Source organism: Lynx canadensis, chromosome A1 (assembly GCF_007474595.2).
Source record: "Lynx canadensis isolate LIC74 chromosome A1, mLynCan4.pri.v2, whole genome shotgun sequence".
In the NCBI taxonomy this organism is placed as follows: Eukaryota; Metazoa; Chordata; class Mammalia; order Carnivora; family Felidae; genus Lynx; species Lynx canadensis.
The window spans coordinates 226388982-226414098 of record NC_044303.2 but is presented as its reverse complement, the minus strand read 5'-3'; the positions used below and the strand labels follow the sequence as shown (position 1 = coordinate 226414098).

The 25117-nt window shown below is 43.3% G+C and overlaps 1 long non-coding RNA gene across 1 annotated transcript; it reads left to right on the top strand.

The window, feature by feature from the left end:
- The first annotated feature begins 494 nt into the window (after positions 1-494).
- On the top strand, positions 495-25117 carry LOC115525182. The gene is made up of 3 exons (XR_003972325.2): positions 495-545; positions 19518-19607; positions 24521-25117. It is a non-coding gene; the product is annotated as an uncharacterized LOC115525182 (long non-coding RNA).

Sequence of the window (25117 nt, the reverse complement as noted above, 5' to 3'; positions counted from 1 at the left end):
TGAACCTTAGTTTCATTTCTTTGTAAGTTTCTTCAGTATGCACCTGCTGGTCCTGTCATGACTGGCAAGATCTACATTCTGAAAGCCCGAGTTAATTCTAGAAGGCAGGCACCTTGTGAAATAAAAATTGGCAGGAATCGGGAAGAGACGGGTTGATGTGAACAAAGAGGAAGAAAGGAAGAAAGCAGAGGCAGGAGGGAGATATGCAGTTGAAGGAAGAGGAAGTGAGAACAAAACGGGAAAGAAAAGGATGTGCTTTTAAAAAACAAGAATGAAAGAAAGATTAACTCAGAACCTAATGCGGGCAGAGGATGCTACCAGGTCCCTGGGAACCATGCAGATTGGTTAGTTTTAGTCTCTACCCACCAAGAATTTACAATCAAGACAGAAATAATATTTGAAAATATGCAAAGACCCATCTGTCTTTGGCTTTACTCATTTCCTGAGATATATAGGAAGAGAGGTGTTTTGAAAGTCGGTAACATTTCACTTCTCTATTGAAGAGCTTCAAGTCGGTGGGAAAATCTTAAAATCTGAAATCTAAGGTAAAGCAACAATCTGTTTTTTGTTGCTTATAAATCCCCTTCTGGTTTGCAGCCCAGGCAGGAAGGGGGTGGGTGGGTGGGGGGCTTGGGGGACATCCAGGGCTTGGGGAGGGGGGAGGGCAATTCCGGGGCTGTACCCCATCCTCTCCATCCAGAAGCCAGAACATTCTGTGTCAGATAAGTGGGGTGGGGGGGGGCAGGGGGAGGGGAAAGGACGCATTTTCTCCTCCTCCCAAAGCTGTTAACGTTCTGTTCTCCAATAAGCTATTGTAACAATTGATCTCTGCGTGGTGAATCGGATACTGGCTGCATCTTGCTGAGCGAGACACTTCAGCGAGCAGAATTCCATTACAGGCGACCTCTTCTCTCCTGCTAATGGACAGTCATCTCTGAACCACAAGGGCTTGGTGTCGGCCCAGGTCACTGGCTCTCAGCCTCAGCGGCACACAGAGCAGTCTGGGCAGGAAAGCGAGAGGGACAGTACTCCATAAAAGGCGGCAGTGTGCTGGGTGGGGTGGGAGGCAGCCGGGCACATGACCTTGACGCGCAGAAGGAAGTCAGGGAAAGGAAGTTTGCCCGCGGGGTGCTTGTGATATTTTTGGCAGCGATGTTCTCACTACCTGCGCCGCGTGTTTGCGTCTGTTGTGATGTTTACGGCAGCTTGAGAAAGAATAGGTTCTAAATCGGGATATGATGACCTTCTCAGCTGGAGGGAGACCTGGATCTAACTGAGAAACAAATTTGGGATTGGAGATGTTGTGTTCTCTCCGAGTTCAGGTTTAGATGTTAGGATAAGGAAGGGGGCAACGCTTCCAGAAGACAGACAGGTTTGGCTTTGTCCCGTCCCTGGAAGAAAAAACGGCCACGTTTGAAGGGAGCCTCACGGTTGTTGTGTCTAAAAAGATTAAGGGCTCCGGGCTTTGCTCACCTCTCATCACGTCCTTTTACGCTTTTAGGTGGGTGGCTGGGTTTTCCCCCAAGATTCTGTTTTAGTTCAGCAAGCGTTTGGTGCTCCTGGAGGATAGATTTCCTACAAAACCGTTTTGGGTTTTGATCACCTTTCAAAGATGAATGGCTTTTTTTTGAGGGTTGTCACTGGAAAGGAGTTTGAAGGCTCTGTAAAGGCTTTCTGTGCTCTTACACTGTGCTGCCCTCTGTGTTCGAGGGATAAAGTCCCACGACACACGTGATGGTTTCTGGACTTGTCGGGAGCCCCTCGCAACACAATTCAAGATAGTTTAGGCCTGGGCTGGAAGGAAAAGATGAATGCTTTCCTCCGAGGAGAGCGAATGGGGGTCTAGATGGAGGGGCCTCTGGGCAAAACCCCACTGCCCAGGAGGATAATTAGTGGGTAGATAATGGTGAGCAGAGACTTGTTATAGAAAGTTCCTTGTAATTACCCCTCGGCAATATTCTTAGGACATCTTTTCCCCTTATTAAAGGGTTGTGAGACCACTGAATGATCAATGTTTGGCCTTTTATCTTAAGGAGACTTCTCTTTCTCATTTTTGCCTATCAAGAGTATAATATCCCCAAAGCAGTGGTTTGTTTATTAATCCACTTCTAAAACCTTCTCTATACTCACACCCCCACACACCATGTATAAATTACATTCATGTATTTTATATATATATACATATATATATATATATACACACACACACACTCACACACACATATATTTAATAAAATAAAATGCATAGAAAGGATGTTTAGAGATCTTAGTGTGGGGGCGCCTGGGTGGCTCAGTTGGTTGGGCATCCGACTTCGGCTCAGGTTATGATGATCTCACGGTTCGTGGGTTCGAGCCCCTCGTCGGGCTCTGTGCTGACAGCTCAGAGCCCGGAGCCTGCTTCAGATTCGGGGTCTCCCTCGCTCTCTGCCCCTCCCCCGCTCAAGCTCTGTCTCTGTGTCTCTCAAAAATAAACATTAAAAAAAAATTAAAATAAAAAAGATCTTAGTGTGTATCACCCAGTGAGATTTAGGGATGAGGGAAGTTTTCAAAAACCAGACTCTGATGATAACAAAGGTATTTATTTATTTTGAAAACTCACTGAACATCCACATCCCCGTTTCACACTAACCACCACCCTCCTCCCTTTTTAAATGTCGTTATTAGAGATTTGAGGGGTTGGGGATAGGGATCGACTGTACTATCCAAACTCTACTTTTCCCTATTGGTATGAGAACAAAAAATGACTCTTGCTGATGGAATTCAATTGTCAGGCTCTAAGTCACGTGTTTCAGACTCCACTAGCTCTGCACCTGCCTCCTGCAGCTTCTGGACCCGCACCTCTGCCTTTCGAGAATCAGACACTGACCTCATCCTGTTGTACGTCCCATTATGCCCACTTGGCTTTTACAGCAGAACAAACAGTAGTCTTTTTCTGCCTCACCATTTGCCCTCGGGGGCTGAAGAGTTGCTTTACTGGTTGTCCATCCTTGACTTATTTAAAAAAAAATTTTTTTTCAACGTTTATTTATTTTTGGGACAGAGAGAGACAGAGCATGAACGGGGGAGGGGCAGAGAGAGAGGGAGACACAGAGTCGGAAACAGGCTCCAGGCTCTGAGCCATCAGCCCAGAGCCCGACGCGGGGCTCGAACTCCCGGACCGCGAGATTGTGACCTGGCTGAAGTCGGACGCTTAACCGACTGCGCCACCCAGGCGCCCCCATCCTTGACTTATTTAATTCTCCCTGACTATTTCCTTCAGAGGGTCACCATTTTGCCTGTTTTCTGATGTGTCAGCTCAGAGACATCTGAGAAAGGGGAGAAGTTATTTATTTAAGAACTTGATAAATAAGGGGGTAAAAGCTTTTTATGGGAAATCAATCAACTGCCTCAAACTTAGAACATTCTTGATCATCCATGCTTAACTATTTATGAAGAGAGATGCTATGAAAATACATATACTTAAAAACCGCCAGTAAACCCATGGTACAACTTCTTTTTCTAGCACTCTTGTATTCTTTTTTTTTTTTTTTTTTTTTTTTTTTTTAGCACTCTTGTATTCTTAAGTAGAGCCTCTTTGCTTTTTCTGTCCAATGTTTGATTTTTATCCAGAACCACAAAAATGTACCTAAGGCAGTCTGGAGAACAAGTGCACTGAAACAGAGAATCAATACCGGTCATCACTCACAAATGTAATACTCAAAAGTTGAAAATTTGAAAATTAAGTATAAGAAGGTATAGGCCTTCCTTGCTTTGGTAACCCATTGCCCTTGTAACGATTACCATATTTACCAAAACCATTGAAAAAGCAAAGGGCAAATTTATAGAGACAGAAAGTAGAATGGTGAGTGCTAGAAATTAAGGAGGGGGATGGGGAGTTGGCCTTTAATGGGTATAGAGTTTCAGTTTGGGAAGATGAAAAAAAAATTGGATGTGGATGGTCGCACCACAGTGTGAAGATACTTAATGCCATTGAACCGTCCATTTAAAAATGGCCAAAATGGTACATTTTACATGTGTATATTTTATCGCAGTAAATAAATGGAAAGGAAGAAAATAGAAAGGAAAAGAATGTTGCTAGCATGTCTGTATTCAAGTTATCAGTTAGTGGAATGAACTAGAACATTTATTGCTTGAGCCTTAGTGAAAAACAGGCAATAGTCCTCTTAAAATTATGGTTGGGGCATATCTCTGCAAAAAAAGAAAGCTCAACAGCTTAGTATTTATAGGATACACCACTGGGAGTAAAACACATGTGAAAAATATCATGATAGAAGGCCTTTATTTAAAGTGTGGTTGAAGGCCGCTGACTCATTGGATAACTGGAGTATTTGTGGCTTGAGTAATGGCAGAGCCTAGAATCTTGGAGTCAGTTAGACTGTTTCTTCCTTGGGAAAAAAAAAAAAAAATGGAAGGGTCAAGTAAATTCTATCCAACTCTATCTTGGATATTTTGTTCAACAATGATTTTGACCAACCTCAAATTCCTCAAATGAGGGAGGAATGTTCAGTGTTTTTGTAACCTTGATTCACTGTGATATTATTCCAAACCAGAAGGCATACCCATCTGGGGGCAAGAGGTGGAAAGGAAAGAGCTAAATCAGGAAACTGTTTTTGTTCGTAGATGATGGATGCCTTGTGAATGGGGGTCACTGCCACTTCTGATCTCATCGTTAGAAAAGACACTCTTTAACCAGCTGGGCAAATATCCAGACTCAGGTGTGAAGCAACTTGATTGACTCAACTAAACACCCGAAGGAAGTCCTAAATTATTCTGATATGGTATATCGATTATTTATGTTCCTAAATTTGCATTTGTTTCTGCGTGTTATTTGGCTGCGTTAGAGCGATAATTTATCAGTTAGGTTCTTGGAACTGCCGTGCTCACAGTTACTATTTTCTGTGAAGTCCCTGGTACTAGGTTAGCAGGGATCTGGTCATCTTAGGGACGCTGCTGACCATGGTCAAGCAAGGATGTTTTGGAGTCAGATGTCCTGGGCATGAACCCCAGTCTGCCCCTTTCAAGATGAGACCTTGGGAACCCGCCCACATCTCTGTGCTTCAGGGTTCTTGCCTATAAAACGAAGTTGAGGGGCACCTGGGTGGCTCAGTTGGTTAAGCGTCTGACTTCAGTTCAGGTCACCATCTCGCGGTTTGTGACTTCAAGCCCTGCATAGGACTCTGTCAGTGCAGGGCCTGCTTTGGATCCTCCGTCCCCCCCCCCCCCCCTCTGCCCCACTCCCACTTGTGCTTCCTGTATTTCTCCAAAGAAATAAAAAAAGAAAAACGAGGATGATTGCAGTAGGTCTTACGTCACTGGTTGTTATGAAAATATGGTTGAAAACATGTAAAAATGTTTAAAACAGAGCCTGGTGTGGAGGAATTGGGCTGTGAGAGTTAGCCATTGTTACCATTATTTGTTGTCTCTTTGGAGGAAGACGTGGCTACGCAGTCATGGTATAGGCTGGTGTGGTAGTCCTGTGGCCTGTGAACCAGAAACCATTTCGTGTTTGCATCGAAGAGTTCAAAACTTGACAGCTATATCAAATCATCACTTTGTACGCTTTAAGTGTATTACAATTAAACTTATCAATTACAAGTTATAAAACTGGAAAGGAAAGGAAAGGAAAGGAAAGGAAAGGAAAGGAAAGGAAAGGAAAGGAAAGGAAAGGAAAGACTCCATGGCTGCTGTACACATGGATCACTGAAAATAAAATACTGGATTTAATAAATAATTTCTACATTCATTGAATGAGTCACCACGTGCCAGGCACCGGGGATACCAAGTCAATTACGGCGTGATTTATTATGGTGCTTAGTCTAGTCTATTATGATGCTCTACTCTCGTAAGTAGAGACACTTACACGAAGAGATTATTATGCAATATGTAGGTGTAAAGATAGAGACGTGTGCAAGCTATGAAATGAATGAAGATGATCCTCAGAGGTGGGACAGAAGGTGGATAGGAATAGAGAAAATTCCTGAAGAAAGCAATCCTGGAAAATAACTGGCTTTGTCAAATAAAAGTTGACTTGTAAAAAATGTGTAAATGTTTTCGTCTGTATCTCAAAAAGATAAGGACTCTCTCCCTCTCCTGTAACCAAAATACTATTATTACCTCTAAAGGAGATGCCAATGGTCGCTTAATTGTAATGAAATATCTGGTCAATTATCAATAGTTTCATATATGTCATGTTATTTTTCGTTGATGTTTTGGAATCGGGGTGCAAATGAGCACATACCTTGTGATGGGTACAGTCTCTTAACTGTCCCTTAATCTGTGCTACCTTCCCTCTCCATCATTCTCTCTTTTTATTCCTTATAATTTATTTGAGGAAGAAATTGGGTTGTTGATCCCATCAAGTTTTCCATAGATGGATTTTGCTGATTGCAGCTCCATTGTGCCATATAACATTTCCCTCTATTCCTTATATTCCCTAGAAATATCTAGTGAAATATAGATATTTCACTAGATATATCTATCTGCTTGTCCCTTTTTTGGGGATATCTGCAGCTGTTTACACTCAATGGGTAGGTCGGGGTGTTCACAGGGGGATAAAATGGATCTATGCTAATCCTATCACTTCTTCTTTAGCTGGAATTCTATAAAGAGAGGTTTCTCTTCACGTATTGTTTGCTTACTCAGTGGTATAGTTGGACTAGGAAAGACAAGATGAGTGCCTGATGAAAACCCACGTTAGCAGTGGCCCACAAACTTGAAAGTCAATAAAATTCGATTTAGCATACAGTTTTACTAAAGCAGGAAGGTGAACTGATGGGTTTTTATAAATATTTGATACAGGAAGAAGACTTTTCCGCTTGTAACATAGCTTTAGAAACACTTAAACATTCCCCCAAACGTTTAGTAAAAATAGGTGTTTTTTTTTTAACAGCAATTACAAAAAGATAATCTCGCTAAACTGAAATCCTAGACTACATCTGATATTTCAGTTTTCAGTGACCTACTTACTGCATGGCATGATTTACAGTTGAGGTTTATTGCTTTAGCGAAATGATGCTTTGGCCCTTCGCTTAAAAATAAAAAATCAAAAATCCTCTCAGCTTTATTCTCTGGTATGGAGTGAAATCTTTACCGGTCAAAAGTGGCTCAAGGTTAAGTCATTAAAACAATGTTGCACCTCTGGCCTAAGAGAGATATGACCTTAGCATTGATGTATACAGTCCCCTTTAATCCAGTCCCAAGTGAAATCAGCTCTCTGCATTCGCTTGGTGCCGTAAAACATTAAGGGCGGTGGAAACATAAGTCACTTCTGAGCTCCTGGGTGGATTCCTGTGTGACTTCAAGTCCCCAGTTCAAGTGACCTCAAGTCTCTGACTTCCTCCAATGGGAGACGGGTCACCCCAGATCCTGACCAGCCTTCCTCTTGCCCTCTCCCTCCAAATCACTTCATTCCTTTGTCTCCAACTGCATTAGATCTATTCAGTGTTTCCCTTTTTAATGCCTGCACGATTTCTTAATTTCTACAAAGAGCGGATTGATTCCCACCCCCGGAATATGCCAGCAGGAAGCAGCGGGGTGTGCGTATTGGATGGGCCCCAGTTTAAGGAACCAGCCAACAAGGGGAATATTGTCTTCCTTTTCATGCTTTCTTTTATTTTTTTGGAGCATTTTTCTTTCTTATCCAGATTGGTCTGACCTCAGCACAATACGGCTATATACTACTTTTAACGGCAAACTTGGACGTCACCTGGTTTGTGTTGGTTGGTAGTTTTTCTACGAACGTAATACAATAATCCCAGTGGAACTACGCCGGTCGCTTATTACTCTGACCCTGATAAGAATACGTTGTTGGGGCTCTGATGGTGTCTCTTATTTTTAATCCAGTTGAAAATGGAAGCACTAAAGAGCTTGGAAATATTAATGAGAAAATTTCCTGCTTTACGTAGCAGAGCCCCCCTCCCCCACAACGACCTAGAACGAAAGTATTTTGCTCCAGTTTAACCTAAACAGAAAAATTCTCCACTGAGGCTTTCGAGCTAGGCTTTTAAGAGTCACGTGACACACACATACACAAAATGGAAATGCCCTGGTAGATAAAATTAACATTCTCTTATTGCACCTGTAGTGCAAACAGTTATAAAAAGAGCCGCTAGATAATGTGCACTCTCTGATGATTTCAATGCAGCTGTGCTCTTTCCTATTTTAAAAATCCCGAGGGTTCAAGCCCAATCTAATCCTTTTATTGTCAAAGTTTCTTTCAAGTGATCAGACCCTTGGACATGTTTTCGTTCAGGACGGATGGGCTGTCTTGAATCTAACCTACGTTATTAAAAGACCGCTCATATGCCTCCAAGGCACTTCTAGTGTTTGCTTATTTAAAAAAAAATTTTTTTAACGTTTATTTATTTTTGAGACAGAGCATGAACGGGGGAGGGGCAGAGAGAGGCACAGAATCCAAAACAGGCTCCAGGCTCCGAGCTGTCAGCACAGAGCCGGACGTGGGGCTCGAACTCACGGACTGTGCCCAGGTCGGCCGCTCAACGGACTGAGCCACCCAGGCGCCCCTAGTGTTTGCTTATTAAACACATTAAATAGGAAACATGGCTTACTGCCATGGGGTTGTCATTGCTTCCAGGTGGCCCTCTCAGCCGACAGAGCAAGGAAATACATGTGCTTGTGCGAACGCTTGTATATACATCTATAAATATCTGTATACACTTCTGTATGTATCCATTTTTTAAAAATATTTATTTAGAGAGAGTGTGCATACACTTGTGTACATGTGGGGGCGGAGCAGAGAGAGAGAGAGAAAGAGAGAGAAGAGAGAGGGAGAGAGAAAGAATGCCAACCAGGCTCCGTGCTGTCAATGCAGAGCCCAACGCAAGGCTTGATCCCATGAACCAGGAGACTAGGACCTACACCAAAATCGAGAGTCGGACTCTTTACTGACTGAGCCGTCCAGGCGCCCTGCATCCGTTTATTTCTATGGTAAGCTAAACATTAGTTCCTAATGATGTCTACAACCCGAATCAGTACCACATGGATTATTCTAGTCTTCTTCCCTTGCTTGCCTGGATAACCTCCCTCTTCACCAGACAGAATCCTGGCTCCCACCATCTGCCATTCATTTGTTTAATTGCTCAGTTCCAGTTACGCACGTGTGTTTTTTTCAGAATCATTAATCCGATTTGGGGATATTTTCAAACTTTGTTTTCCAATTCATTTCCTGAGTTATATTTCCCCGATTGTATCTTTTAAAATTATTGGCAAGATGTCTTTTTCTCTCTCTTAAAAAAAAAAAAAAAATTGGATTGATGTCTTCTCTTCTCTTCCTAAGGGTATTGATTACAGTTTAAGCATTTCATTCTGTCTTCAGGATTGTCTCTGTTTCTTCTTTAGCTTTTTTTATTTGTTGGTATTTAGCCTTTGTCTTTTGTCTGGGAGCCCCTTTCTTCAAATACCTGATGATCTTTGGCTATTGAAATGTGTTCAGTTGTAAGGCACACTAATTTAGAAGTGAGACAAGTGCTTCTATAAGACACTAAATAATTTCCTGTGTCAACTTTCTGTACTGATTGATGAGTTGTTAATTATGAAAAGAAACCAAAAAATACTATTATTGTTGCCATGTTCAGCTATCTGTGACCAAAAGATACTGAGTTAAGTCAGAATCAGGGACCAAAACGTATTTTTAAAATATAAACTACCAAGGAGATTATAGTGATTGCTACATTTATATGATAAATAGCTAGCTGGATAGCCAGCAAGCTATCGAATGGGGCATTAAACAGCTGATCGTCAGCTGTGTATCTTGAAGTAGGACTTGTTGGTGGATGGGCTGCTTCAAGGCCGAGAGAAAGCATTTTTACGGGGACCCCCTAGAGAAGAGCAGTCACTTTATAGCAAGACAACATGTCACCTAAGGAACCAGTGCACACACAAGCACCCACTTCCCTGCCCAAGTTTATGAAACAGGATTTAAGTTTCCTAAATGCAAAAGACCCTGATGTTTTCCATTTAAAAAAGGTCATGACCCACTAAATTGATTCCACAACCCAGGAATGATCCAAGATCAAAACTTGAAAAACGTTCGCCCGAAAACTTCTGTGAATTGGTCTCTACCTGTGGCTTTGCCTTGATTTTTTTTCTTTTTTTAACAACTCCCTACCAAACACGCTTGTCATGTCCAAAGGACTTAAAATTCCTGGAAGTACTGTGATCTCTCTTCACTCCAGATTTTGCACATGCTGTTCCACTGCCTGATAAGTCTTCTTCCCTTTTCTGCCCGTTAACTTTTTCATGTCCCGTAGATTCAACACGGCCATTATTTACCGCGGGAAACTTTCTTGATCTTTTCTTCTTTCCTGTTCTCCACTCATCCCTGGACAGAGGGAGTTTTATGTCACCTGTTCTCTTTTTCTTTGTTTCCATAACAGCTAATACATATGTCATTATCATATCTAACACACACGCATGTGTTAAAATAACCACTGATTTTGGGGCGCCTGGGTGGCTCGGTCGGTTAAGCGTCCGACTTCGGCTCAGGTCATGATCTCACGGTTCGTGGGTTCGAGCCCCGCGTCAGCTGTGCTGACAGCTCAGAGCCTGGAGTCTGTTTCAGATTCTGTGTCTCCCTCTCTCTGTGACCCTCCCCCGTTCATGCTCTGTCTCTCTCTGTCTCAAAAATAAATAAACATTAAAAAAAAAATTAAAAAAAAATAACCACTGATTTTTATATCTGTGTCTCCCCTGAGAACATATAGTCAGGGCCTATATTTTGTACTTTGTCCTTTGTTCTGGAGTTCTGATCAGACAAGGACTCAGCTGAGAATCAGAGATTAGCATATACCTTCTGCCTCTACTTAGAAGACTTCTAGTACGCTTTGCCAGGGCATACAGCTTAGATCCAAGCTGACTACTCAGAAAAGCCCAGAGCATTTTCTTTTTTTTTTTTTTTTTTTTTACTTAACCCTCGTGATGGTTTCTGATGACTTACAAATTTAAAGTTGTTTTTAAGGCCATTGGATTTGGCCCTAGTTAGAATTAGGCAACAAATTGTGGGTCATAAGTGGAACATTGTGAACGTGTAAAAGTCAGGTTTATTACAATTTAACTAATTTTCACAAGAATAACAATATCCATTCATTTCAGTAGAAGTCAAGAAGTCATTTTCATTTATATTGAGTAGATGGTATCTCTCATTCAATTACAAAATTTGACAAAGAAGAGAAGGGCTTAGCTCAAAAGGAAAACATAAGTAGTTTAAGTTATTTGATAGCCAGAAATGTTCGCAATGTACCTTTGTCCACACCTACCCCAGTGTTATTTATTTTCTGTCATAAATTTCTCCATGTGCCCAAACTTCTTAGCAAATCCTAGCCCCAGTCCCTAATGCGTAGAACGTTAAAGGAAAGACTGACAAAGCAAGCAAGGCTGTCTTGGGAATCGTGACTTTAGATAGGATGAGGAAGGAATCAAGATCGCTATACCTTAGTGCAAGGGAAATTTGCCCCTTCATTTGATACATGAGGATGATGCGACCTTGGTAGATGGAGGTATTTATTCAGGGCCTCCTAGATACTTCAGTTCAGAGAGAGTGTGGGTAGCGAAACAAAGAATGTCTTTACACTAGACATGAGACACCCTTTGATGTAATAGAAACACACCAGAGCAGCAAAGCGTTCAGTGGACCAGAAAGGAGACGAAAGGCAGCTGGCAGCGTGGCAGGGAAGAGCCTGGAAGGGGATCACACAGATGTGCTCACAGATACAGTCTTCCTGCGTCCTTATTTCAGTAAGTCTAGCCGTGCATAACCATTCACTTATTCATTCACGTCATTCAACAAGTATTATTAAGTTACTATTATGTGCCGGGTCCATAAATACCTGTTTTCATGGAGTTTATCTTTTAATGGGACCATTCTCCCCCATACTTGGTGCTTTGGGTGATAAATTGACAAAAGCCTGGAACTAAGGCAGATTGGGGTAGTTAAGAAGGTCCACAGATAAGGTATAAAATGGGTACTTTTAAAAGTTGCACCATTACACCTTCAGCACAATGACTAAAATTAAAAAAACCTACAATACCAAGTGTTGGGGTAAGAATATGGAGCAACTGGAACTCTAATACATTGTTGAAAGGAATGAGATCAAGCCCCGCGTCGGGCTCTGTGCTGACAGCTCGGAGTCTGAAGCCTGCTTTGGATTCTGTGTCTCCCTCTCTCTCTGTCTCTCCCCTGCATGTCTCTGTCTCTGTCTCTGTCTCTCTCTTTCAAAAATAAACAAACATTAAAAAAAAAAAATCCCGGGGCGCCTGGGTGGCGCAGTCGGTTAGGCGTCCGACTTCAGCCAGGTCACGATCTCACGGTCCGGGAGTTCGAGCCCCGCGTCGGGCTCTGGGCTGACGGCTCAGAGCCTGGAGCCTGTTTCCGATTCTGTGTCTCCCTCTCTCTCTGCCCCTCCCCCGTTCATGCTCTGTCTCTCTCTGTCCCAAAAATAAATAAACGTTGAAAAAAAAATATAAAAAAAAAAAAAAATCCCAAGCCTAGATATTTACCCAAGAAAATGACATACAGGTCTATTAAGAAAAAACTTATATTAAGCACGTTCACAGAGTGTTTATTTGTTGTATAGACATTGTAAACTGGAGACAACCCAAGTGTTTGTTCATCCATAGGAGAGTAGCTAAACTATGATATATTCATACAATGGATGCTGCACAGCAATTAAAAAAAATTCATTGCAGTACTAAATATCATCTAAGACTATACTCGAAGAGGAAGAAATACAAAGGATAATTACTTTCAGGGGAGACTTTTTTTCTTTTTGCTAAGCGTGTCATCAAGAAAAGACACAGCAGGGAGAGGAAAGACTTCCAGACTGGCTCTGAACTTGGAGTCTGACAGTTGTTGATCTGAGGCAGGTCTCTGGCTGTCCTTGCTTGATGTCCTGGTTCCTATCAACTAACTGGGCTCCAATTTGGGGACCTGGTTATTTGACGCTGGGAAGATTGTCAAACTTTACTTTGGACGAATGGGGCTAATAGTGCACACTACCTGACTCCTGGGAGCATTGCCAAGACCCGTAAGAAGACAGGACTCGGACGATGAACGGCTCTGGAGAGCTGATCTTGGATTACTTATTTCCACTGCGGCCCAGAGGGCAAGCTACAGTCTGCTAAATTCGCCCTTTCTCAGACAAGAACATTCCACGTTTGGTTCCACATTTTAAAGGCCCTCCTGAAGGACTTTTATGCCTCATTTCATTAACAGGGCTGTGTTATTTTTGAACATTGGGGCACATCAGAAGTATGGTCATTTATTGATCAGACTTAGAGGGAAAGGAAGAGTTTGAAGAGCTTGCAGGAAGCCTGTGGTGTCAATTTGAGATCCATTTATATCTGATCCAAGTTGAGTAAATGAAAGTGAGACTTAAAAATATAAAGCTATTCTCTTTCTCAGTTTCCAACTACGGCCAGGACGCCTGGGTCCTGGTTTTGTTTTGTTTTGTTTTGTTTTTTCAGCTTCTTTAGTTCATCCTTTTCTTCAGTTCCTGCAAAAGCCAACTTGTCTTTCTCAGACATTTGGTTCTGTTACTTCCTCTTCCTTGGTCCTCAATTCCAAAAGCATCCTTGTTGGTCTGGAATAACATGGCATCATGTCCGAGGGGTAAGGTGATCAGAAAGTCCCTGCAAGTCCTCTCTGTCTTTTGGAGGTTGAAAAAATGAGAAAGAAAGGTGATAAAAAAATGGACAAAGATGAGAGCCGGATGCTGGGGGAGCATTTCTCATAAGTAGTGAGTTCCTGATAAGTTTATAGAGTTTATAGGTCTTCTCTTGCAACGTGATAGCGATTGAGACTGTCCCGTGAGAACAGAGGTTGTTCATTTAATTGAAAAAGTACATTAAGGCAGGGAATCACTTTAAAAACTGATACAATTTCTTCGACTTTAAATATATGTATGTATGTGTGTGTGTGTATATATACACATATATACATATATATACATATATATACATGTGTATACATGTATACATATATACATGTATGTATATATGTATATATGTGTATATACATGTATATATATATGTATATATGTGTATATATACACACACACACACACACACATACACATATATGATATGTTGAAGACCTGTTTGGTTTTGAGTTTAGGTCCGCTGATTGGAGTATAGTGCCATTTTGCTTGGTAAATAATATTCCCTAATATACTACCTAAGAGTCTCCTTATAATGGAGAGAGAATTTAAGGACACCGTGAGACAACCAAAGTACACAATCCTTCTAGGTGTTTTTTAAGTTTATTTATTTATTTTTTTTTTAATTTTTTTTTAATGTTTTATTTATTTTTGAGACAGAGATAGACAGAGCATGAACGGAGGAGGGGCAGAGAGAGAGGGAGACACAGAATCAGAAGCAGGCTCCAGGCTCCGAGCCATCAGCCCAGAGCCCGACGCGGGGCTCGAACTCACGGACCGTGAGATCGTGACCTGAGCTGAAGTCGGACGCTTAACCGACTGAGCCACCCAGGCGCCCCTAAGTTTATTTATTTAATTTGAGGTGGGGAGGGGCAGGGAGAGAGGGAGAGAGAGAGAATCCCAAGTAAGCTCTGCGCTGTCAGCACAGAACATGATGTGGGGCTCAAACTCAAGAACTGTGAAATCATAACCTGAGCTGAAATCAAGAGTCAGATGCTTAACCAACTGAGCCACCCAGGCACCTCAATCTTTCTGGATTTTTGGGACCTTCCCTCACTTCCAGTCATTTATGGCTTTCTCCCATATTTTCTTTGACAGCAATGGTTATTGTCTCAATTTCATTCCATCTTTGCACAGCATTCTGTGTTTCCATTGAAAAGAATACTCTTTCCTCTTATACGCCTGTTTCGTTACTTTTCATAATAGTTAATGAGCTAATTAAATCCTTAATTAAAATAACAAGTCTAATTTAGATTTAAAAAACCAAACAAACTTGGAAACAAGCACAGCTAACTTTGACAGGCACACAGCTAGCTGGTTGCGTCGGAAATTTGTGGCTCTACCAGAGAGAAGCTTACCGGCTTTAACGGTTCAGCGTGTTGTAGGTCTCAGTGGATTTGCTTTACCTATGGATTTGAGAGTGTTGATTAACCCAAGGAGTTGGTTAAGCAGAGGTACTTTTCCTCTGCTCTATGGTTTGCAGAACTGATTGTGCTTCCAGATTTGAAAAGTGGAGGCCTTGGTCTACCGTCATAGCATAAATATGGTGCCTGCTTTATATGACCTGAGGTAGTTTGGTGAAAATACCTTAGGGTCCACATCTTAACTGCAGTGATAGGAAGTACGTGAAATTCCACCACAGACTTCTTGTGACTTTACCATAAGCATTGCCTTATACAGGTATTCTCCTTGAAACTCATTAAGTTTAGTTTAATTAGTTTAATTTTAAACTCATTTTGACCATCATTACCCAGCTTTATCATGAATGTATTCTTTGAATTATCGCTCTTATTGTTGAATCAGTTTTACTGCCAGGAAGAGCTTGGGAAGAGTAAAAGCTTCAAGGGAGAGAAAGAGTGCTAAAAATAGAGAGTTGCCCAAAGAATTGTCTTCTTCATGAACCTGCCCAACGCTGGCCCTGACTAGGACCACTTTAGCTAATAAATGAGAACAGTCTAGAAATTTTGAGGCTCTACCATTTTCCAGCTCTGTGCTAGCTTCTGGGGATGCAAAGGGGTGCTGAGTGATGAACTCTGTAAATATTTACTAGCACACTCCCGGTCCAGAGTTTTAGGGAAGGCATACGTGGAACTGTGAGGTTTGATAACAGAGGACCTTACACAGTGCTTGACAGAAGTAAGGATGGAGCAAGTCATTTCTGGCCGGGGGACTTGTGGAAGGACTCCAGAAATTTACACTTGGGCTGGGTCTTGGAGGGCGAGTATGTGTTTGTCAGACCAGGACGATGGGGTAGGGCACCCAGGCAGAGGGAGAGCAGTAACATGGAGTACTCAGTGAATGGACATGTCATGCCTGAGCAATTGTTTGCTTATAGGGTAAGCATGGTATGAGGTTGTATGAGTCAGGGTTCTCCAGAGAAACCGAAGCAGTAGACTGTGTGTGTCCACACATGCATGCACACACACACACACACACACAAACACACACACACACGTATGAGAGAGAGACAGAGAGAGAGAGAGAGAGAGAGATCTTCTAAGGAATTGACTCATGCAGTTTTGGAGGCTGAGAAGCCCGAGATCTTCAGTAGGTGAGCTAGAGACCCAGGAGAGCCAATGCTATAGCTCCAGTTCAAGTCTGAAGGCCTGAGAACAGGAGAGTTGATGCTGTAGGTTCAGTCCAAATGTCTGACCAAATATCTGGGCACCCCGTGGCCCAGTCAAGTTGACATATAAAACTAACTATCACAGGAATCGTAGGTGAAATCTTTGCTCTCTTCTCCTGATACAAGTTAGAATGTGGGACACCTCTCTCCAACCTAGATGGACTCTTCCCCATTGGGACTGACAGTCTATAAACACGGCTGAGTTGCCATTAACCCAAACCATGTAGGTCAATGAAGATGCCTCAAGTGGCCATGACTTCCACTGAGAATTCAAGAACATTTTCTAAAAATGTGATCTTTCAGGGGCTTAGTGTCCATTTATATCAACTGGTAATATTTGTAGGATTAAATGTGTAGAATTAAAATTACACTGAAACAAAGCACTGACAATTTGGGGGACTATTTTCATATCATAAGTGTTGATTTGTTGAGCTGTTCTTGGAAACCTATGCACACCCCTCCCCACAAATATCCGTGCCTTTTTGCTAAATATTGCACAACCAGCTAAATTAGAATATTCCCTCACTCTGCACTGTGACCAGCTCGAGCATTTGGAATTTAATAACGGGCAGTGACTTATTTAGTTGAAAACTTAAGGCAGCTGCAAACTCATTCTATACTTAGAAGGGGTAATAGCCAAATTCCTCATTTGGGCTGTGTCCTTTGAGCTGTAGGTATTTAGTGATGATTAGAATGATGGAAATTATAATAATAGCCAACCTGTGTCAATTATTGATGGTCAAGTTGCTTTATGTTGATTAAATTTGCATTCTAATTTTATGGGTAGATAAACAGACTTACTGGATTTTAAACTTCAGTTATATTGGCACATCTAATTCCCTAAGATGGTAGACTATCTCTATCTGCTTTTATTAATGTTGATAGTGAACCTGAATGATTTCTAGTTCAAGGTGGATTTCACCATGTCTACATTATCCACGGTACCGATTGATTAAATTAGTCGACTGCGATTAGCGAGATTTCAAAATAACTTCTTTGTGTCAGTGAGAGGAGGGCTACTTCTTCAGGGCTTTGTGGATAGCTCATGGATGCAGATGACTTCTGGAATTATTCATGGAGCATGTTATTTCTATATTTCTATGTAGAAAAATAAGTATAATCCTAAGAGGGAAAAGACACAGGCATATACACAGAAAGGGGCAGAGATCTGCTCACTGTTTTGTCCGGGCCATAGGCTGATGGTAAAAATGTAGCTTTAGTCAGCTTTTGGTTATAGCTTTGAGTCATTTACATTCTGCTTACCTGGTTACAGCCCTAGGACCTGGACCCAGTGACAAATCCCCCATCGCAAGTTAAGATGATCATTTGGTCGTACTCGGATGAAACAAACTCAGAGACAGTGGAGGAAATTCCCCATCCCCGGAGGAAGCTTGGGGGTCATAACATCCTGTAGACACACGCTAGGGCGCATCCGATCCCCTAGAACTCCCAGATACACAGTCTGTGCTGAGGGCAGGAAGGTTTCCTTTGCTCACCTGTGTCTGTTTTTAACAGTTTACAAAACCTTTTGTAAGAACAAAGAGTATAAAACACACTGGGCTGACTGAGGAGAAACAAATACGCATGCTGAACGTGGTGAGCGTTCTGCTGTGTGCTCAGCATGAGATATCCCAGCTCTGAGTGGGAAAATAAATAATGCCATTCCTTGAAAACCACTGGAAGGAGAATGTGGGGGAGGAATACGCAGATGAAGACTCCCATAACTGTCAAGTTCTCATTGAGAATTCATTCATTCATTCATTCATTCACTCACTCCTACAGCCAATAATGATTAAGCTCATATAAACGCCAGGCACCCTGATCACAACCTGAAAGATAATTCAGAAGAGTTAATCTCTGCCCTCATGAGTTTATAGTGGGGGTAAGGAAAGGGGGAGTAGACAGCAGGAAACGTAATTTTGTTTATAGTTCTACAGAAGAGACACGGTAGGACATGGCTGTAGATCAGTCTCATGAGCAACCTAATCTAGATCGTTTCCAGAAGAGCTTTCCCAAGCAGGTTAAATGTAAAGCCAGGTCAGAAAAGTGAGTCAAAGTTAAAAGGGAAAAGGGCAGTAGGAGGAAGCATGGGAGGAGCTGGACAGGTGGGAGGAATCTCATGGTGCCTAATTTTCATGGAATTAATTGGCAGGAAGTTAATTTTAATAGCTTGCCTTTCGGAGACCTTACCAAGTGCCACCGTGTGTGCTGAGAGCTTTATGAACATTGTCACAATTAATCCCTTACAGCGACCTCTGGGAGGTAAATATCATTATTCCCAATTGAAGAAAGGCAAGGTCTAGAGAAGTCCAACGACAGTAAGGGGAAGAAAAGGAAGCAAGGTTTAATGTCCACATGACATTTAAAAGGGAGAAAGAGGGGCGCCTGGGTGGCTCGGTCAGTTAAGCGTCCGACTTCAGCCCGGGTCACGATCTCGCGGTCCGTGAGTTCGAGCCCCGCGTCGGGCTCTGGGCTGATGGCTCAGAGCCTGGAGCCTGCTTCTGATTCTGTGTCTCCCTCTCTCTCTGCCCCTCCCCTGTTCATGCTCTGTCTCTCTCTGTCCCAAAAATAAATAAACGTTAAAAAAATAAAAAAAAAATAAAATAAAAGGGAGAAAGAGAGAGAAAGGCAAGAAATTATAGATGGTAGGCATCCTTAATCTCAAGCAGCGTTGGCTGTCTTTTCTCACGCTCCATGTCTGGACTCAGTCCACCCAGGTGTGAAGTGTGTCTTTTGCTGAGTCTGGGACTGTAGCAGCTGATGCTAAAAGAGACTTTTGTGCTTCTCTAAACTATCCTCTTGGTTGGAGCTGCTGTAATAGGATACCAAATGATGAAAATTTATTTCTCACAGTTCTGGGGGTTGGGAAGTTTGAGGTCAGGTGCCAGCCAGGAAGAAGGAAAGGAAAGGAAAGGAAAGGAAAGGAAAGGAAAGGAAAGGAAAGGAAAGGAGGAAGGAAGAAAGGAAGGAAGGAAGAAAGGAAGGAAGGAAGGAAGGAAGGAAGGAAGGAAGGAAGGAAAGAGGAAAGAAGGAAACGAAGGAAGGAAAGAAAGAAGGAAGGAAAGAAGGAAGGAGGAAAGAAGGTAAAAAGGAAAGAAAGAAAGGAAAGGAAGGAGGGAGGAGAGAAAGAATCTTTTTTTCCATATGGAAATTGAATTCTAAACCTCCTTCCTTATTTGTTGTTAAATTCACAATACTATCATCCCCCCTTTAAAAACCAGTTCATGGAGTTTTGGAGACTTGCCAACTTGACCGGCGGGCACGGTTGGGGCATCCCAGGACTTCTGGCTCTTTCTGCATCAACCAGCCCGGTAAGTCTGCTTATTTCCTTCTGGCGACTTGTCCTGCACTTTTGGGGAGCAGTCATACCTCAAGTTTGGGGGTGCACAGTTATCCCAAGGGGTGAAAGCAGATTTCAGCGCATCTAGTTCCTCTTTAGCTAAATAGATCATCATTTAACGGATAGCCAAGACAACTCACTGTTAATCCGTCCTACTTCGGCTTTTAAAAACCGAGCAAAAACAGCATTTTTTATTTATTTATTTATTTATTTATTTATTTTTTTAAAATTTTTTTTCAAAGTTTATTTATTTTTGGGACAGAGAGAGACAGAGCATGAACGGGGGAGGGGCAGAGAGAGAGGGAGACACAGAATCGGAAACAGGCTCCAGGCTCTGAGCCATCCGCCCAGAGCCCGACGCGGGGCTCGAACTCACGGACCGCAAGATCGTGACCTGGCTGAAGTCGGACGCTTAACCGACTGCGCCACCCAGGCGCCCCAAAAACAGCATTTTATGAGCACAAATGCATGTCAGTTTCAGACTTATGACGACTTTGACTAAAAACAGCAAATAATAAAACGAAGCGATTTTGAGCCACACAAATGCGAACTTGGAAGGCGCGGGCGACACTTGTCGTTGCTTGTCGACCTCGGCAATCTCCTTACACTGTTGATTTGCTTTGGGTGCCCAGCACTGAGAAAAATCCTGAGGGACACAGCTAAATAATAGCGGGTTGTAAACATTTAGGAAACACCTCATCTTGCAGTCTTGGGCTACTTTCCAATTAAAATGAATCCACAAATTTGGGAGAGGGATAGCAGGAAACGTTTGTTTCAAAGTGCAATCGCTTCTATCTTCTTGATTTGTTTTTCGTTCACTCATGATGGCATAACCGACCATTCCGCCACGACTAGAATATGTGTGACCACCATGCCTGGGGCTCGTTGGATGTTCCAATGGAGGGAGCATGTGCTATAGGGGTATGGACAAGAGTGGGCTTAACATTTTTTTACTTTTTTTTTTTTTTGCCATTTTACCCATTTAAAAAATTTTTTTAAATGTTTATTTTTGAGAGAGGGAGGGAGAGACAGAGCGCAAGCGGGGGAGGGGCAGAGAGAGAGGGAGACACAGAATCCAAAGCAGGTTCCAGGCTCTGAGCTATCAGCACAGAGCCTGACTCGGGGCTTGAACTGATCAACCGTGAGATCATGACCCCAGCCGGAGTCAGGCGCTTAACCGACCGAGCCACCCGGACACCCCATTTTAACCATTTTTAAGTGTACAAATCAGTGGCATTAAGTACATTCACAAGGTTGTGCCACTGTCACCGCTATCCCCTACTTTGCTGTGGTTTTTAAATACAGTTTATTTATTTATTTTGAGGGAGAGAGAGAGAGAGAGAAAGAGAGTGAGCAGGGGAGGGGCAGAGAGAGAGAGAGAGAGAGAGAGAGAGAGAATCCCCAGCAGGTTCTGTGCTGTCCACAAAGTCCGATGTGGGACTTGATCTCATGAACAGTGAGATCATGACCTGAGCCGAAATCAAGAGTCAGACGCACCACCGACTGAGCCACCGGTGCCCCTCCCTGACTTTGTTTTTGAAAGTTATTCCCAAGGGTCTATGTCAGGACACTTTGAAAGAGGCACATGTGATATTAGTCATTATCTGAAAGCCATCATTTGTATGACCGCTTTTAATATTATTAATACTTATTATTAATTATTAATTATTAATACTTGAGCTCACATCAATCCCAATGTTGATTAATCTCTTCAATTGAAACTTGACTCCCCCCCCCCCCCTTAAGATTAGAATTCTTCTGGATTGTCATGTCCTGGTAGTATTGCCAAGAAGATTTGGAACCCTTGGGGACGCCGGGATTTGGAACTTGCGATCTGACCTGATCCCTCGCTAGTGTCTTCAAGACTTTAATTAGCTTTTACCCTAATTTCTTTAGTTAGTATCTCACCCGGTCCCTGAGCTGGTCTAATGACCTGAAGCCTCATCAACTTCTTTCCGAAGAAAACCAGAACATTCACTCCTGTGACATTCTTTTGTACTTTTGTACTTTTTTTTTTTTTTTTTTTTTTTTTTGGTCAGAACAGAAAAAAAATGGAGTAAAAAATCAACCACATCGTTCTTTTGTAGACACAAGAAATAATAATTGTTGATGAAAAGGTCCCATGGTACTGAGGTTCGTTTTCACAACAGCCTCATGAGGGTATTGTTATTGCCATTGTAGAGATGGTGAGACGGTAGCACAGAGAGGTTAAGCAGCTGGCTCCAGGGCCCACGCCAAACCCCTGAGCCCCAGGACCCTCCCACTGAGAGCCACTTTTCTTGGGAGACCACCGTGCCTCCTCCCCGGAACTCCAGCATCTGGGGAAAATGTGTGTCACAGACAAGCAAGGCACAGGCGGACTGGGCACAAGGTTGTTCTGAGCGATCCCCACCGAGAGAACTGCGTCTGTGGGCTAGGAGAACAGGTGGTGTAGACAAGTCGGGCAGGACCAGCTGGGTAGACCGGAGGGCCCTGGGCAAAAAGGAAATGCAGGTCTCTTTATTCAACAATTCCTAGGAATTTAAGAGTGACTGCAGAGCATCCACTCAGGTGCAGGGAGGGCCCTTTGGAGCGGGGGACCCTGCGTGGCCGTGTGGTCTCCCGTGGAGCCTCCTGGCGGGGCTGGGGTGGGGGCTCCCCTACCTCAGAAGGAACTGTGGCCGTGTGTTTCTGGTGAGCGAGTCTGGATCCAGAAGCTGACGTGGGGGGAGGCTCTTGAGAGAGTCCTTATCAAGGCATAACTCAGCGCATGACGAGTCTGAGATGGCAGCTAGATCCGTATCGTGCCAGTCGGCATCAGTGCCTGAGGGAGGGTTTGCCGACCGCGTGGACATAAGCAGAGACACAGCTATTAAAACTGGGAGCTGGCTTAGAGAGATTAATTTGATTTATTTTATTTTTAACTCCCTTATTTTGTAAACAAAATAAGACCCAGAAGAGTGGTGGTGGGGGGGGGGGATGTCTAATAGAGAAAGTTCTAGAACTAGAACCCTAGTGTCTAGCTACTAGCTCACCACGTCTTTCTCGTCTGTGACGCACCTTTTCCCCTGATGCTGGAGTTCTGGGGCGGATTCATGGTGGTCTCCCAGGAGGAGGGGTTCTCAGTGGGAGGGTCCTGTGGCTCAGGGGCTTGGTGGGGACCCTGGAGCCGGCTGCTTAACCTCTCCGTGCTATCTCATTATCCGGACCATGAGATGACAACAGTATTCTCGTGGGTCTTTTGTGAGGATTGTAAGAAGTAATACACCTAGAGGGATTAACATAAAGAAGTCAATACTCAGTGTGTGCGTCCTCCAAAATTCACACTGTCATGTCCTAACCCCCAGGGTGATTCTCTTAGGAAGTGGGGCCTTTGGCGGCTCATTGGGTTTAGATGAGCTCCCAAAGGTAGGAGCCCCGTGATGGATTCGCGTCCTTATCAGAAGAGGCAGAGACACCAGAATTTTTTGTCTTGTGCTTTTCTCTCTGCCAAGTTCGGACACAGCAAGAACGTGGTAGTCTACAAACCAGAGAGGCGGGTCTCGCCAGACACAGATCAGCCGATACCTCGCTCTTGGACTTCCCAGCCTCCAGAAGCGAGAAAGGAATGTCTGTTGTTTAAGCCACCTGGTCGATGGCTTTTTGTTAGGGCAGCTGCATCTGACTAAGACAATAAGCATCGGCTACTACTGCTTGGAGACAATAGAATTGGCCGCCACTTGGTCCCGGCAGGTTACCCAGCGACTCCAAGTTGCTTCCTACATATACAGTGGAAACAATTGTAGGTACCTTCCAAGCTCCCAACGAATGCTTAGCACCCCATCTGACAGATTAGGCCAACAGAATAATAGCAGTTTTCAGCCACGTTCGTTGTTACCTAAAATCCCAAGGTCTAGAACAACCAAGTTTTTACAACGAGGACCTGCTTTTCATTAAGCAGAGGCTAAAAAGAGGACCCGAAGGCCCATCTCCCGCCACGCGGCCCCCGAGGGACCGCTCACCCTGAGACCCATAAGTCAGTGATGTGTCAGGGTTGAGCCGCTGAGCTAAGTCCCCTTAAATGGGTCATTCACCCCTAAGGCCGTTGAACACATCTCATTTCTTTTTTTTTTTTTTAATTTTTTTTTTTCAACGTTTATTTATTTTTTTGGGACAGAGAGAGACAGAGCATGAACGGGGGAGGGGCAGAGAGAGAGGGAGACACAGAATCGGAAACAGGCTCCAGGCTCCGAGCCATCAGCCCAGAGCCTGACGCGGGGCTCGAACTCACGGACCGCGAGATCGTGACCTGGCTGAAGTCGGACGCTTAACCGACTGCGCCACCCAGGCGCCCCGAACACATCTCATTTCTAAAATGCCTGTTTGACCCTAAAACCTATCAGACTAGCAGGGGAAAAATAAAAGCAAGGATAACAAACAACCGGACCTGTGACATCTGGCTAGCTGGGTAAGATAATGTCAGGAGAGAATGCGGTTTATAACATTTACAGACAGGGCTTAGGTCCAGCTGGCTCCAACTGGCTGAGGTGTCCCTGTTGGGGGCCCAGTGGGTGGTGTTTGCAAAATGACCTTGAAACCAGCCTGGGGGGGGGGGGGAACCCTGCTTGACAATCATGACTAATATGTGTAAAATTCAAAAGCATTTGGTGGATCTGAATTCACTTCAAGGTTATTTAAAAAAAAAAAAAAACTCAGAAAATACTAAGGATGAAAACAGCAGTTTCTAGGCTAGTTAGAAAAGGAGTATTGTGAGTGAGACCAGGACAAAACAAAACAAAACAAAACACTTCAATTAAGATTATTTTTCTCTGTTGGGAGATGTGATTTTAAAACAATGACCTTCACATCCTGCTTACATCAACTGTTAAAAATAACATTTGGGGTATTTTTTTTTTTTTTTTTTAGTCTCTCCTGGGCATAAGCTATGAAACGAACCACCTTTGTACATAGAGCAACTTCTTTGGAGGAAAAGGAAGGCTGGAATTTCAGAGTGTGGCTAAATAATGCAGAAATGCGAGGGCCCCACTCTGACCCCGCTGACAGCCTTAAAGATTCATCCTACCGGGATTGCGTCCCTCTCCCTCCCTTCCACGATTTCACACAGTTCCAAGCGCGTGTCTTGTACACCCTTGTGCTCTGGGCCCCGGAGGGAGGCAGAGAGGAGAAAGCTCCATGTTGGAGGCTCCGTTCTCTCACTCTTTGCTGTGCAACCCCAAGCAACTTGTGTCTTCTGTTTGCTGAGGCCGAAACCAGAATGACTGCTACTAAGTAGGAAGCTAACCAACCAGATACATAACCTTGAAACTCCTAGACGAAATTTCACGGGAGACTTAATGCTTGTGTTAACAGTCTTCCAGAAGTCTTGTTCCAGTCCGAGGACAGCTTCTAAAATTTTGACTGCAGTCTGTTTGGCAAACATGACTGGATAGTTGAGCAAGGCGCAACACGAGAATAATGTCTGGGAACTTGTTAGAAATGCGCATTCTCGGGCCCCAGGCCCAC